The 13,541-nt window shown below is 42.0% G+C and overlaps 1 long non-coding RNA gene across 1 annotated transcript; it reads left to right on the forward strand.

The window, feature by feature from the left end:
* The first annotated feature begins 1,552 nt into the window (after positions 1 to 1,552).
* On the forward strand, positions 1,553 to 10,142 carry LOC140636339 (uncharacterized). The gene is made up of 3 exons (XR_012033609.1): positions 1,553 to 1,626; positions 1,719 to 1,982; positions 9,565 to 10,142. It is a non-coding gene; the product is annotated as an uncharacterized lncRNA (long non-coding RNA).
* The last annotated feature ends 3,399 nt before the right edge of the window (positions 10,143 to 13,541 follow it).

The following is a 13,541-nucleotide window of genomic DNA, read 5'->3' on the forward strand; positions in this document are numbered from 1 at the left end:
CCTTATCACAGAAATTCTCTAAGCTAGGCTGCCTATTGATGGCTTTTAAGAACAGCCTGGATGAAATCAGACTTGCTTAAGTGGAGTCATAATTTTATTTTATTATTTTTTATATATTCTTTTTATTAGAGTTCGATTTTCCAACATATAGTATAACACCCAGTACTCATCCTGTCAATTGTCCCCCTCAATCCCATTACCCAGTCATCCCATCCCTCCGCCCACCTCCCCTTCCACTACCCCTTCTTCATTGAATTACATTCATTCATTCACAGTGGAATCGGCATGTACCATGTACCTCCTCACTCCAGGCATGGTTCCCTCCCCATCTCATCATGTCCCACTTCCAACTGGTGCCCCATATTATCACACCATGAGAACAAAAATCAGACCCTTTCCTGGAATAGAGAGCCACTGCTGACCTGGGGGCCGAAAGCAGCTACAGGACCCAGAATAAGGTACAATCAGTCCACAGTCCTGAGGAGTGTTTTGTTTTGTTCCCTTTTTTCAGAACTTGGTTGTCCTTAGACAGAAAAAGTTGTAAGAAGAATCCATGTGTAACGGAGTTAAGCATCTACGATTGTGAAGCCTGATCAATTGTGAAATGTAATTGATCACAATGTGCCTTGTCTGGGAAACAAAAGTGTTAACTGAATGAGGGTGTTCTGTGCATCGTCAAGAGGAAAGGGACTCCAAGAAGCCATGATTTGTCAGGTTTTTCCCCTGCGTTGTCCAGAGCAAGGGGGCACATGCAGCTGAGAGAAACATCCGCTCTGCTTGACAGGCAGACCCGAGAGGAGCCGGAGCATCAGGCAATCATAACTCACCGACACGAGCCATTAAGATCACCCTGCTACTCGCTGGCAGGGTCCTTGCTTACTATGCAGTATTCTGATGAGAATCATTCATTTCCCATGGATGTTGGCCTCCAACCAATGGACATGAGGTTCTGGTTTTCTCGGAAGTTACAGTTCTTTCTGGAACTAATGAGCTAATATTCTGGCTTGTTCATCAGGCTCTTGAGAGTTTGCAAAGCCTGGGTCAGTCCCTGACCTCTCAGGCTCTGTCCAAATAGAGCTGCTGCCTCTCAACGTGGAGAACTTGTGCCGAGGACCTGATGACCTCCCTGTCCTTCTGCCCTCTTTCCCGGTTTCTCCTCCTTTCTTTCTATTCTTTCTCTTCCCCTTTTTTCCTTCTACTCCACCCACCTCTTCTCTCTCTCTTTCTCTCCTCTCTCTTGGTGTCATGTCTCTGGTATGAATCATGGCATAGCATTTTTGGTTAAGCTAATGGAGCCTGGAGCCTATGGGGCTGAGTCCTAATTCCGTCATTTAGTAGTTGTGGGCTCTTGGGCAAGTTACTTTAAGCTCTTGGTGACTCATTTATAAAATGGGAATAATAGCACTTGCCTCGTAAGGCTGATATCAGGATGAAATAAATCAGAGCAGTGCTTGGCACCGGTTAGTACTCGCTCACTCAGTGTCAGCTAAGTGACAAATCCTGGGAGGCTGCCATGTGCCAGGTCTGTGCTGGGGGCTGGTCGTAGATGGTTGGCAGACACAGACTTGCCTCCAGGGCACTTGCAGGAATAATGGGGAGACTGGGACATCAACAGATCATTTCAAAGTATGCTTTTACTGAATGCTGGCTCACTGTGAGGACTGGTGTCCCTTGGGGACGTTTGAGTCTCAGTGCTGTCTGTCTTTTCACTGCCACAGGGGTCACTGCCCAAGCCCAAGAAGCTGCAGCGTGTGCGTCCAGAAACTTTACCTGGGAGGAGGTCCAGGAGAGGAGCAAAACCTACAAGGAGAGGCCTGAGGGCATGGAGGGCAAGTTTGTGTTTGTTGCAGCCTTTCAGACATGTCTTGCCTTGGGTGTTTGCGGCCAGTCCTCACACTCTGTACCGGTCATCGGATGAGATGTTCAGTGATTCTCTCTTGGTTTATGGCCACTGCAGCTCTGATGGGCCTGCTAGCGGACAGGTAGGTGTGTCGGTGAGGATGTGAATGTAACAGGATCCTGATGAATCAGAGTGACTCCAGGACTGACTCCAGGATTGGTCTGATTGCTGAGGTGTGCTCAGGGAGACTTGACGTCATTACTAAGAATAAATGAAGAGATAAGATTGTCTTCTTGGAGGTATAGGAAGGGAGCCATAAATGTCACCGCTATTCTCTCCCAGGGGTTTTGCATTCTATCTCCCTGAATATCTCACTAAGAGGTTTGCTACTGGAGTCTACTCTCTGAAGACCATGGTCATATTCTATTCTTCTCTCTTTTGTCAAATGCATGGATTTTGTGTCTTTGCTTATAGGTGTCAGATTTTAAGCAATTTAAAAAGTTAAATTAATTTCTTTTTGGAACAGATGATGTGTTGGCATGCATAAAAGTCAAAAGGTACTGAAGGATATACAGAAAGTGTCTCCTGTTTCCTCTCTTCCACCACCCTGTTCCTTTCCCCAAGGCAATTAGTTTTAGGAGTTTCTTGTGAGAGTGTCAGATCTTTAGATAAAAGAGATTTATAAGATTTCTATCAATTCAATATTTCTTTATTGAGCACCAACCAGGTGCCAGGCGCTGGAGGAGACCAACAGGGAATGGTCTCAGTTCTCTGAGATTCCATGGTGCAGTAGGGGAGCAGCCAGGTTGGCCAACAATTATAATCTGATCCTATTAAAGAAGAAGCAGAGATATGTGTGAGGTGCAGAGGTAGCACCAAGGGGCAGAAAGAGGAAAATAAACCAATAATGGAAACGAATGATGGTCTGTTATGGGCTTTCCACACCACCACGATTAGAATGCCATAGAATTTATTCCTTCAAAAAAAAAAAAAAAAAAAAAAGAATTTATCCCTTCCTTGGTAAATGAGATTTTGATTTTTTCTCTTGGTCTCATAGAATTGAAGTATATTTTGGATTATCTGCCAACTTAAAAAAAAACAGCTTTATTGAGATATAGTTCATGTAACATGAAATTTACCTTTTAAAGTGTACAATCAACATCTTTCAGTATATTCATAGAGTCGTGCATTAATACCACAATCCATTTTAGAACCTTTGCCTTACCCCAAAAGGAAACCTCATACCTCTTCATTGTTACCCACCATCTCCTCATCCCCGCAACCCCTGGAAATGACTAATCTCCTTTCTCTTTCTATAGCTTTGTCTATTCTGGACATTTAAATGGATATACATGGAATCATATAATATGTAGCCTTTTGTGTCTGGTTTCTTTCATTTAGCATAATGTTTTCAAGGTCCATCCATATTGTAGCAGTCATCAGAACTTCAACTGTCTGAGGTAGAATAATGCGCCATTGTATGGATAGACCACATTTTGTTTAACCATTCATCAGTTGATGATATTTGGGTGATTTCTATGTTTGGGTTATTGTGAATAATGCTGCTATAATCATTCACATAGAGGTTTTTGTTTGAAAGCTTGTTTTTAATTCCTTTGGGTGTGTACCTGACTATGGAATTGCTAAGCCATATGGTAATTGTATATTTAACTTATTAAGGAATCACCAAATGGTTTTTCACTGCAGCCGTATCATTTTCGTTTCCACCAGCAGTGTATGAGGATTCTAACTTCTCGTCTTCCTGCCTTTAAAATTGGACTTTTCTCCTAGATGCTCCTGGAGTCATACACTTAGCTGCTCACTCTGCTGCCTGTGGACTTGTGTGAAGCTCTTGAAGTCACCCTAGGCCATAGCCCCTACTTATCCAGTAGCTGACCTACACAGAATTTCTAAGTCATGTCTATTTTTAAACTTTACCTATGGGACCTACAGGCCATCATGCCTGTATTCATCTCTGGAGAGTGGAAGGGAAGATCTTTGGAGGCAGAGAAAGGGAGATGGGGTCTATATAGTACCTGTACTAAGCTCCCTTTTGACCTCAGGGCAGTAACTGATTGCTTCTTTCTCTGTGTCCTCACTTAAGGGAGGACTGAGCTCACTCTAGATGAGTCCAGCGGGCAGGGGAGGGAGAATTAGGGAGCCGAGAACAGAGATAAGCACACAGAAGGAAATGACCTTGTAATTGTCCAGGGACAAGCCAGGAAGATCTGGAGGCCAGGTGGTGTCTAGAGGGGACAAAGAATATGCTTCCCTGTGCTCAGCAGCAAGTTAAGAGCTCCAGAGCCGAAAAAGAGGAAGATCAAAGCATGGTCCATACCAGGGGAGGAAAGGCAGGCCAGTGTTGATTGGTGTAGCCCCAGCAGAGTGCATCACAGAAGCTGCTGACTCTGGAGGCCTGTTTGATCTCACCCCAAGTTATGGTCTGCTGGCCTTGCAGCTGCAGAGGTGATGGTAGATGTTAAGAAGGAAGACTCTTACTGCTTCTGGCAGAGGCAGAGAGAGGGGAGCTGGGATGCTGGGGATTATAAAGTGTGACCGTTGGGGAGGATGGCGTCCTTCAAGATAGCTCACTCTGCGTTCCTGCAACCCCCAGCCAATCAGCCCTCAGGTGTGCTGTGTGGCTATTCAACATAGCACTGACTAACATAGAAGTAAGTGGCATACTTAGTCATTCCTCCTGGACTTGGAAGCCACTAGATAGAAGTTGATGCCAGGGTGCTGACCTATCCTGGCTTACCTCTGCATATGATGATAACTGACATTCTCATGTGCCAGGCACTGTTCTAGGCACTTTACAAGTGTGCCATTTAATCCTCAATAGCTTATAAAGTGGATACTTCTATAATGTTATGTGGAGATGAGAAAACTAAAGCACAGAGTTGTTAAGCAACACTCCTCCAAAAAACCCAGCCAATAGATGCCAGAGCAAGGGTTTGAACCTAGACAGTCTAGTTCCAGAGTGTATATTTTTTTAAAAGAGAGAAAGAGAGTGAGCCGGAGGAGGGGAGGGGCAGAGGGAGAAGGAAAGGAAGAATCTCAAGCAGGCTCCATGTTCAGCATAGAGCCTGATGCAGGGCTTGATCTCACGCTGCTGAGATCATGACCTGAGCCAAAATCGAGAGTTGGACACTTAACCAACTGAGCCACTACAGGCACCCCCCGAGTGTGTATTTTTAACCACTAGGCTATACTGATTGTGTCATTTAATCATTGTTTTCCTTTTCTTCTGCTCCTTCCAAGGTCCTAAGGACTCAGGGCCCATTGTCTTTTAGGTTTAGCTGAGATTACTCCTCTTCTAGAGCCTTGGCCAACATCCTTGTCTGCCCCAATTCTATGAACTCCAGGTCTACTCATGTAGCTCTTCCAGTTTCTCTCCATTTCTTCTTGTCTAAGCTTACCAGATTTAGCAAAAAATAAAAGAACAAAACCAAGAAAGCAAGCAAAGGAAAACATGAAACCCCCAAGCCTGGAATGCCCAGTACAGCTGTGTTTTAGAGAATCAATGAATAATTTCATAGTATAAGTATGCCCCTTGGTCTTGTTTGGGATATACGTGTGCTACAATTTTTTAATGGTCTCTCTCAAATTAAAATTTAGTTAGCAGTTTTGTGTTTTATCTGGCAGCCTTATCCCCATTTTTTGAGCTTTGTGTTGTAGTCACAAGTAGATGAAGAGTTGCTGTTGTGAACATTCCCCCTTCCAGATAGTTCTCAAACTATTCACTTCCTATCTATCTTATTATGATTTTCAGGGGAGCTTGCCATTAGAAGTCTCTATTAAAACATTTGTTTTTTAAATCCTATTTCTCTGTTTCTGGATTTGAAACCACAGCCTCACTAGTCCCAGAGCAGATGAATGTTTAAGAGCCTGTGCTTTACAAAACCACACCACAAAGCTTTTGAAATTCTAAAGATGTGCTATCTAGTGGTTTCTTCCCTCTCTTTCCATAATGGTTCTCTATTTGCTTCCCTTTAAAAGAGAATTTTTAGATTAGTCTTTTCTGAGTCTCCTTCAGGAAGATCCATGCTATCTTTCCACCAAGTTCATATTCTTCAGGTGTCCTGTGATCTCTCTTACAGATTCTATCAACATGTTTGGAATAAAAGCCAAACCCATTGCTCTTCAGTTCTTAGGCTCCTCTGTAAGCTTTTATAATAAGTCATACATTTTGGCCAACATTTCTGCAATTTTGCCCTTTAGAGCTGTTGGGTGGATGCCATCTGGTCAGCAGGATTTATTTACGTCTAATTTTTCAACTAGGTCTAGACTGTCTCATTTATTTACCACTATTTCATCTATAACCCATGTCTTGCCTGCTTAAAAACACACTTTGAGAGGTAGAAAACTCCCTCTTGACCCTTCCCCATCTGCTGGCAGATGGTTATCAAGGTTGGTTATGGGCTAGGCCCTATGTTAGATGCTAGAAGAAGCAAAGATATAAAAGATAACGTCCCTGCCACCAAATAGCTCACAGTCTGGGAAGGAAGATGATTGAGTTAGCAATTCTTTCAGCTGTAAGTAACAGAAAAATTAGCTAAAAGTGGATTAAATAAACGAGTTTTATTTATTTTTTATAATAAGCATTTTGAAAGCAAGTGAATGTTGATGTTGGTTTAGCTGCTCAACAACATCCTTAGAGACGGGGCCCCATAGATCCATTTTCAGAAGTGGCTTCTCATCTTTGTGCTGTTTACCTCATGGTCACAAAACAACTGCTGCAGCCTCAAACATCATGCCAATATTTTAGGCTGGAACAAAAAGGAAGGGTAGGACACCCACTGTTTCTGTCTCTTTTATTGGGAAAAATTCTTTCTAGGAGCACCCCCTACTCCATCCCTGTCACCCCTCCCAACTAGCCATACAAGACTTAAGCTCATCTATCATTGGCTACAACTGTGTCACATGGCCACCCAAGGCTGGGAACAGGAGGGTTAAGGCTTTCCAGACTCTTTGGAAGACATAGGCAAGGTTGGGTTTGTTTAGCTAGCCAACAGCATCCGTCTTGGAAGGGAAGCCATAAAAATGCCAATGTCACTGACAGCCTAAGGAAGTTTCAATGCCAGAGGAGTAGCACAGATTCAGATCCAGCAAATCAGTTATTTCCCTGGCTTCTTGTTTTACATGGAGTTCAGAAGGAAGAACATTGCTCATGAACTGGGATAGCCATGGAACTTAAGTTGTGTCAGGAAGGCTGGATGAGAATTAGACATTGTTGGGTCAAGGACATTCTAGGTCAGGGACATAATGGAAAGGACTGGAGATGGGGACACAATTATCTTGAAGGGAAGTGAGCATAGAGTGTGGGCTCATGTAGAGTAGAAGTGAACCCAAAGGACTGATTTTGGTCAATTTTCCAGAAGTTGCATGTTTGCCTTTGTCAGAAGCTGTAGCTTGTCTTACATGGATGGAAAAGAGTAAGCGTGTGAAGCAAGTTGCCCACAAAGTTGATGTCAGATATACCATGTTTCCCAACATCTTCCTCATTGGCTCTGAGCAAGCACATTTCTGACCCAATTGTGTTGAAGAGTCTCTCTGGCCCCCATTCCAGCTACTGCCCACCTGGTCCTTGTTTCTGGAGCTCACCCTTCTACTTCTTATCTTTGTACTCCTTTGCATCTCTGGAATGGTTCCATTGCCTTGATCCACTTTGGGATGTTGTCCTTTGTGCTCAGATGTTGGCAATTATATTCCCTCCCGAGATCTGACTTTTTTGGACCATTAACAACCCTGTCCACACTCACTGAGCTCTTGACAACTGGTAACCCTAGCTTCATGCTGGAAATCTCATCTTGGCCACCATCCTTGACCCATCCCTTCAACTGGACTTGATCAAGCTATTCACCCAGTCTTTAGCTAGAGCTCAACAGCTCTGAATGCCAGGCAAAGCATTTGTTCTTTATTCAGTTGGCACAGAGTAATTATTGAGAGCCTTGGTTGGGAGAATCCAAGTCAGGAAAAGGTGTCTTAGGAAGCTTTCTCTAACAGTGGCACTTAGAAGAGACTGGGGAGAGGAGATCCAACAAAGAGCAGTCCAGTCAGGAGGCTGCTGCAGTAGCTTGTAAAGATCTGGACTGGGCAGAGACAGGGAATGTCCCTGATATAAGAAAAATGTGACAGGCTGTGTTAGTGATATTTGGGACATGATAAGTTTGGTTTGGGAAGAGAGGAAGAAGCACAAGAGGATGTCAGTATTTCTAGTGGGAACTATTATTGGGAGTAACAGATGCGAATCCATTGAACCAGTTTTTGTTTAGTTCATTTTTATGAAGATGCATTTGGCTTTAAGCAACCTTAGTGTGGAGTGGCAACAAGGCTTCTAAGGGAAGATAGTGTGGGAGTTGAGAAAAGGATCCTACTGGGAAGGAAAACTTGTAGGTGTTAGCTGGGAACAGTGAGAAAGTGGGGATAGGAAAGAGCAGGGAGAAACAAAGGATCCTGGAAAGTTGGGAATGGGAGAGGAAGTTGGAGAAGTAATTGCAGGCAAGCAGGACACGTGAGGGCCTGAGAAACTAGAACAGGAGAGAATTTCAAACCTGAGGAAACGGCCAGCAATGGCAGGCCACGAGCTGCTTCCTTTGAAAGGTAAAGAATTCGAGTCCTTTTGCTGGGTCCTTGTCATTTCTAATTCCAGTCTTGGCCTCATGATAATTAAGAACCTTCTCCCACTCATCAGTTTTCTCCCTTGGGGTGCTTATTTTTACTTTTGGAGCCAAGTCAGATCCTGCAAGACACTTTTCTAATACATTTTGACCTTAGTTAATTCTGATTTTCATCTGCCTGTCACAATGAGTGAGTTTCCTCATTCCCTTGATTTGAATGAAAATTTCTCAGTTTTCAGATTTTTTTTTTTTAAGCAAGGGCAGGACATCTTTTGTGGCCAGTAGCAATGCTATGAACAATTGGTTGCCTTGTAAGGCTTTTGTTTGTTTGTTTTTGCTTCTTAAACATTTTTCCTGGACTTCCTGGGAGATGCTAGTGATCATTCTTCAGGATTCCTGGGAACTTTTTCCTTCTTTCTATACTTAGCTCATTCTTGTATTTTCCTGGTTCCTACTCAAAGATTGAGGTATCTTATTATGGGTTTCTTTTCTTTTCTCTCTGATTGTTAGAGTTAATTTTGTGTTATAATGTTAACAGCAACTAACATTTGTAAAGTGGTTTACAATTTACAAAGCATGTTACATACATTTTCTTATTGTATCTTCATAGTAATTCTGTGAGACAGTTTAAGTACAATTGTCCTAGTTTTACCAATGAGGCCTCTGAAGACTCACCTGGTAATAAAAGGGGTCCAAGTAATTAAGATTCTTGACTCCTTCCTTCCTCCCTCCCTCCTTCCCTCTCTTCCCTCCTTCCTTCTTTCCTAATATTGCTTCTTTTTTTTTTCCTTTAAAAAAAGACAATACATGATCATTTGAGGAAATTTAGAAAATTCAGAAAAAATAAAGAAGTAAATATACATTATTGGCTGCTCCACTGTCCAGGAACTGCTACTGTCAGCACTTTGTGGTATTTCTTTCCAGTCGTATTTCTATGGATTGGTGAAGACTTTATATAATTAAAAAATTACCACATCTTGATGTTTGAGCCTGACTTTTAAGTGTGACATTATACTGTGAGCATTTCCCCATGCCATTCAACTATTTTGAAATGGATTCTAACAAGTGGATATTATAACCATTGTAACCATTCCTCTCTTGCAGGACCTTGGAGTTGTTTGCATTTGGGACTTATACAAAAACACTTTTGATGAACATCTTTTATACCATAAACACCTGTCTGAACTTCTGTGTTCAAAGCATAAGGGTGGAATGGCTGCATGAAAGAACCTGTTGTTCAACCACATTCCACAGATGTACCAGCTTTTATTCCAAAAAGAAGCATGTATTTATGCCTATTTTACCACACCTTTGCCAGCATCGAATATTGTATTTAAACTAATTGCTAGTTTTATGGATGAAAAACAAAGTTCCATTGTTTTGTTTTATATTTCTTTGTAAATAGCCTATAAGACAGAACTTTCTCCCTTTGTTATTTGTCTCTTTGTTAGAAAGTCTATGGCACTTTCATTTTTGTTATTGATATTTAAGGCTTTATGTGATTTAAATGCCCCTCTAATTCTCCATGCTCCCCGGGCTACCACATGTATTCATGCCATCTTCCCCCACCATGGAAACCATGCTGAGAAGGGGATTTCAGCCCACTAGTAGAGGAAAAAAATGAACTGAATTGACTCATACATCTTTTTTTGAATAAATGTCTACTCAGATTCTTTGCCCAATTTTTAGCTGAGTTCTTTGTCTTTTTATTATCGCATTATAAGAGTTCTTGATTTATTTCTTAGGTATAAATCTCATCAGATATGTGATTTGCAAAAATTTTCTCCCTTTCTGTGGGCTATCTTTTAATTTTCTTTATGGTACAAAAAGGTTTTAATTTTGATGATGTCCAATTTACATATTTTTTCTTTTTATTTTTTGGTGTCATATAAGAAACCATTGCCTAATCCAACATCATGAAGATTTGTGATTATGTTTTTTTCTAAGAGTTTAGTACATTTAGCTCTTACATTTAGATGTTTGATACATCTGAGTGAATTTTTGCATATGGTGTGAGGTAGGATTCCAAATTCATACGTTGCATGTGGATAAACAGTTATCCCAGCCTCATTTAGTAAAAAAATATTGTTTCCCTCATTGAATTGTCTCAGAACCCTTGTTGAAAATTGATTGACTGTATATGTGGGGGTTTATTTCTGAACCCACAATTTTATTCCATTGTCTTATATGTCAGACATGGGTGACATTTAAATTTCCTCCCACATTCTGGGTTTCTTGAATTTTATGCAGACTCCTACTAGGCTATGTTAGAGAATTTGTTCTTCAGTTTATCCGCAAAGTTCAATCCACACATTGATGGAGTTTGCAGTAGGCAGACTGATGTTTACCTGATAAAGCTTTGGAATGCCTTTGTTTGCAGGTTCTGCAACAGAACTCTTTACTCAAGGTGGCTTAAGAAATATGGAAACTTATTTGTTTCTTATAATAAGAAATCCAGAGGCTGGTGACTCTAGGTCTGGTTCATTTAGTAGCTCAGTGTTGGTAGTTCTGTGGTCAGTATCTCTGCAGTTGTCCTGTTCTTTTCCTCATGCAAGTTGGTGGCTACAGGTCCAAGCATCAGGTTCTCATAATTGTACCCAAGGCAAGAAGGAAGGGGGACTCTTTTCACAGATTCCTCAGTTCTATTAAGAAGGAATCTCTTCTAAGAGTCATCCTTCCAACCTCTGTAACCAAGATTGGATTACACAGTCACCCCTAACCACAGAAATGTTGGAAAAGTGAATATAAGCATTTCCAATTCTTGAAATTAAGCAAAGAGGCCAAAGGGGAGAATGTATGGAAATAACAACTACCAATGTCTACCTCCAGGTAGACAGAAGTAGAAGGGGTTGGAATGTGTACATGTATGCGTGTGTGTGTGTGTGTGTGTGTGTGTGTGTGTGTATCTCTCTCTCTCTCTCTCTCTCTCTCAGGGTGAGGGGAACAGGATAGGAGAGATTCCATGGGATTGAAAACTGGAACCAGAAGTTCTCCCCTGAGTCAATGATATACACTTGGGATGGAAAGGCCTGTAAATATATGGGAAAAAGTGAGAAAGCAGACAAGAACACTTGGAAAGAATACCAGATCTGGGACATTCAGAGGCAGAAAATAGTCAAAACTGAAACTTGAGCAAAAACTTGTGAGACTCAGGTAGAACAATTCCTTAGAACCCCACCTGGTACGGAGGCTGGCTTTCTTGAGCTGGCATGCACAGGATATTAGTGGTTGGGTCCAGCTGGAAGATCCAGGGGCAAGGTCACTATTTGTGCTCAGTACTGTCAGATAATACAAAGATGTACAGGGCTGTCTCCTGCCTTCCAGAACTTTTAATCTCATCATTTGTCCAGGGAACACAACTGCCATCTGTGAAAAAGGAGAAGCCATCCCTGTCTTACACAGGCTGGTTCTCAGGGCAGCAAGAGTTCATGTCCTGGCTCAAAGTTGTGAGCCAGGGAAGCTCAGCTCCTCCAGAAACAGCAACTATCCCCAGGGACACTATTTTTTGAGATAATGCCCATCGCTAACATTTATTGAGCACTTTTTATACAATTTTAATAGTTTTTTTCTGATTACTAAAGCTTTCAATAACTCAATGGAGCAGATACTTTTATTATCATCTCTATTTCATACATGAGAAAACTGAGTCACTGAGAGGTCAGTCAACTTTCTCAAGGTCTTACACAGGATCAGATATTCAATCTCAGGCAGTCTGATGCCAAAGCTAAGGGAAGGGCAGCACTGCTTCCCAGGAGTCACCACCTTTTTGTGGAAGAGATTCTTCTAGATCTAGAAAGTGGGATGCACCAATACTGGAGAGGTGTGCTGAACCTACGCTGTGTGGTTCTCGCCTCTCTGCACCTATTTCCACATTTGTGAAATGAGATGATCACCTGATATTCTCTAGCTCCCTTCTGGCCTGAAGGTCCGTGAACAGTCTGTTAGAAGGCAGGGTAGCCATGGCTGATGCTTGGAAGAAGTTAAACTCCTTCTACCTCTTAAATCTTAGCTGCACTGAATCCTTACAGTCACAGTGACAAAGAGCATCCAATAAAAACCCCTATCAGCTCAAATGCTGTTGACAGGAACAAGGAGGATTCCCAGAGGGAGGATCAGGCACGGGGGAAGGACGTGATAGAGCTGGAACCAATATATGTCTCTCATGATTCCTTTTCCTTAGGAAGAGGCAGGGATTGTGAGCAGGTCAGTTCATTATAGCTGTATTTACTGCATTGATTTCCATTGCTTTGATGAGGAAAAGTTCCAATAGGAGATGCAAGTTGCCTTAGGATCTATAAATCCTTCTAGCACAGTCCTGGCATTCTTGGACCAGAGCAGCCAGTGTGTTGGTTTCTTCTCCTATGAAGAGGTATCTTTGGTTTTTGGAATGGAAAGAAAGGCTCAGGGCCATTTGGTGGGAAGTTCCAGCCCTGGGGTCTTGGTCTTGGGAATCTCCTGGTGAAGATCTTAGCTTCCCAAAATGTGAATACAAAAATGCTATCACTAGCAAAATGTTGCTGTGATTCCGACAGCTGACTCCCCCACTGACCTTGAATAAGATACTTAACCTCTGTAGAGCAGGTTTCTTTATCTGTGAAATGAGGATAATAGCAGAACTTATAGAATTACTGTGAAGAATAAATGAATTACTCTATATAAAGCAACTGGTTCATGGTAAATTACTATAGAGATGTTGGCTCCAAACACATTTCCTTGTCAAGCCTAGAAGCTTTGGGCAGGGATCTTGACTGCCTGATATAACACCTTGCTTACAGTGTAGACCACAGTGCCTGGTATGTAATAGAGCCTCACATATATTTGTTGAATAAATGTAGAATGAATAAGAGTGCTTTGCAAACTGGTAAGTGCAACTCAGGAGAGAGGCAGAATTATTATCTATTACTAGTTGTTAACCCTGGTTTCTTGGGATAATCAGGCAGCTCAGAAACTAGAGGATATAGGACATACTGGGTCTGGTTCATTGGTCTGATGTTTCCTGTTAACTCCTTTCAGAGTCTTGGGGACCAGACACCATCATTAGGCAGGGTCTCGAAGACATAGGTCAGGTGAGAGGGAGGAGG

Source organism: Canis lupus, chromosome 7 (genome assembly GCF_048164855.1).
Source record: "Canis lupus baileyi chromosome 7, mCanLup2.hap1, whole genome shotgun sequence".
NCBI classification, from domain to species: domain Eukaryota; kingdom Metazoa; phylum Chordata; class Mammalia; order Carnivora; family Canidae; genus Canis; species Canis lupus.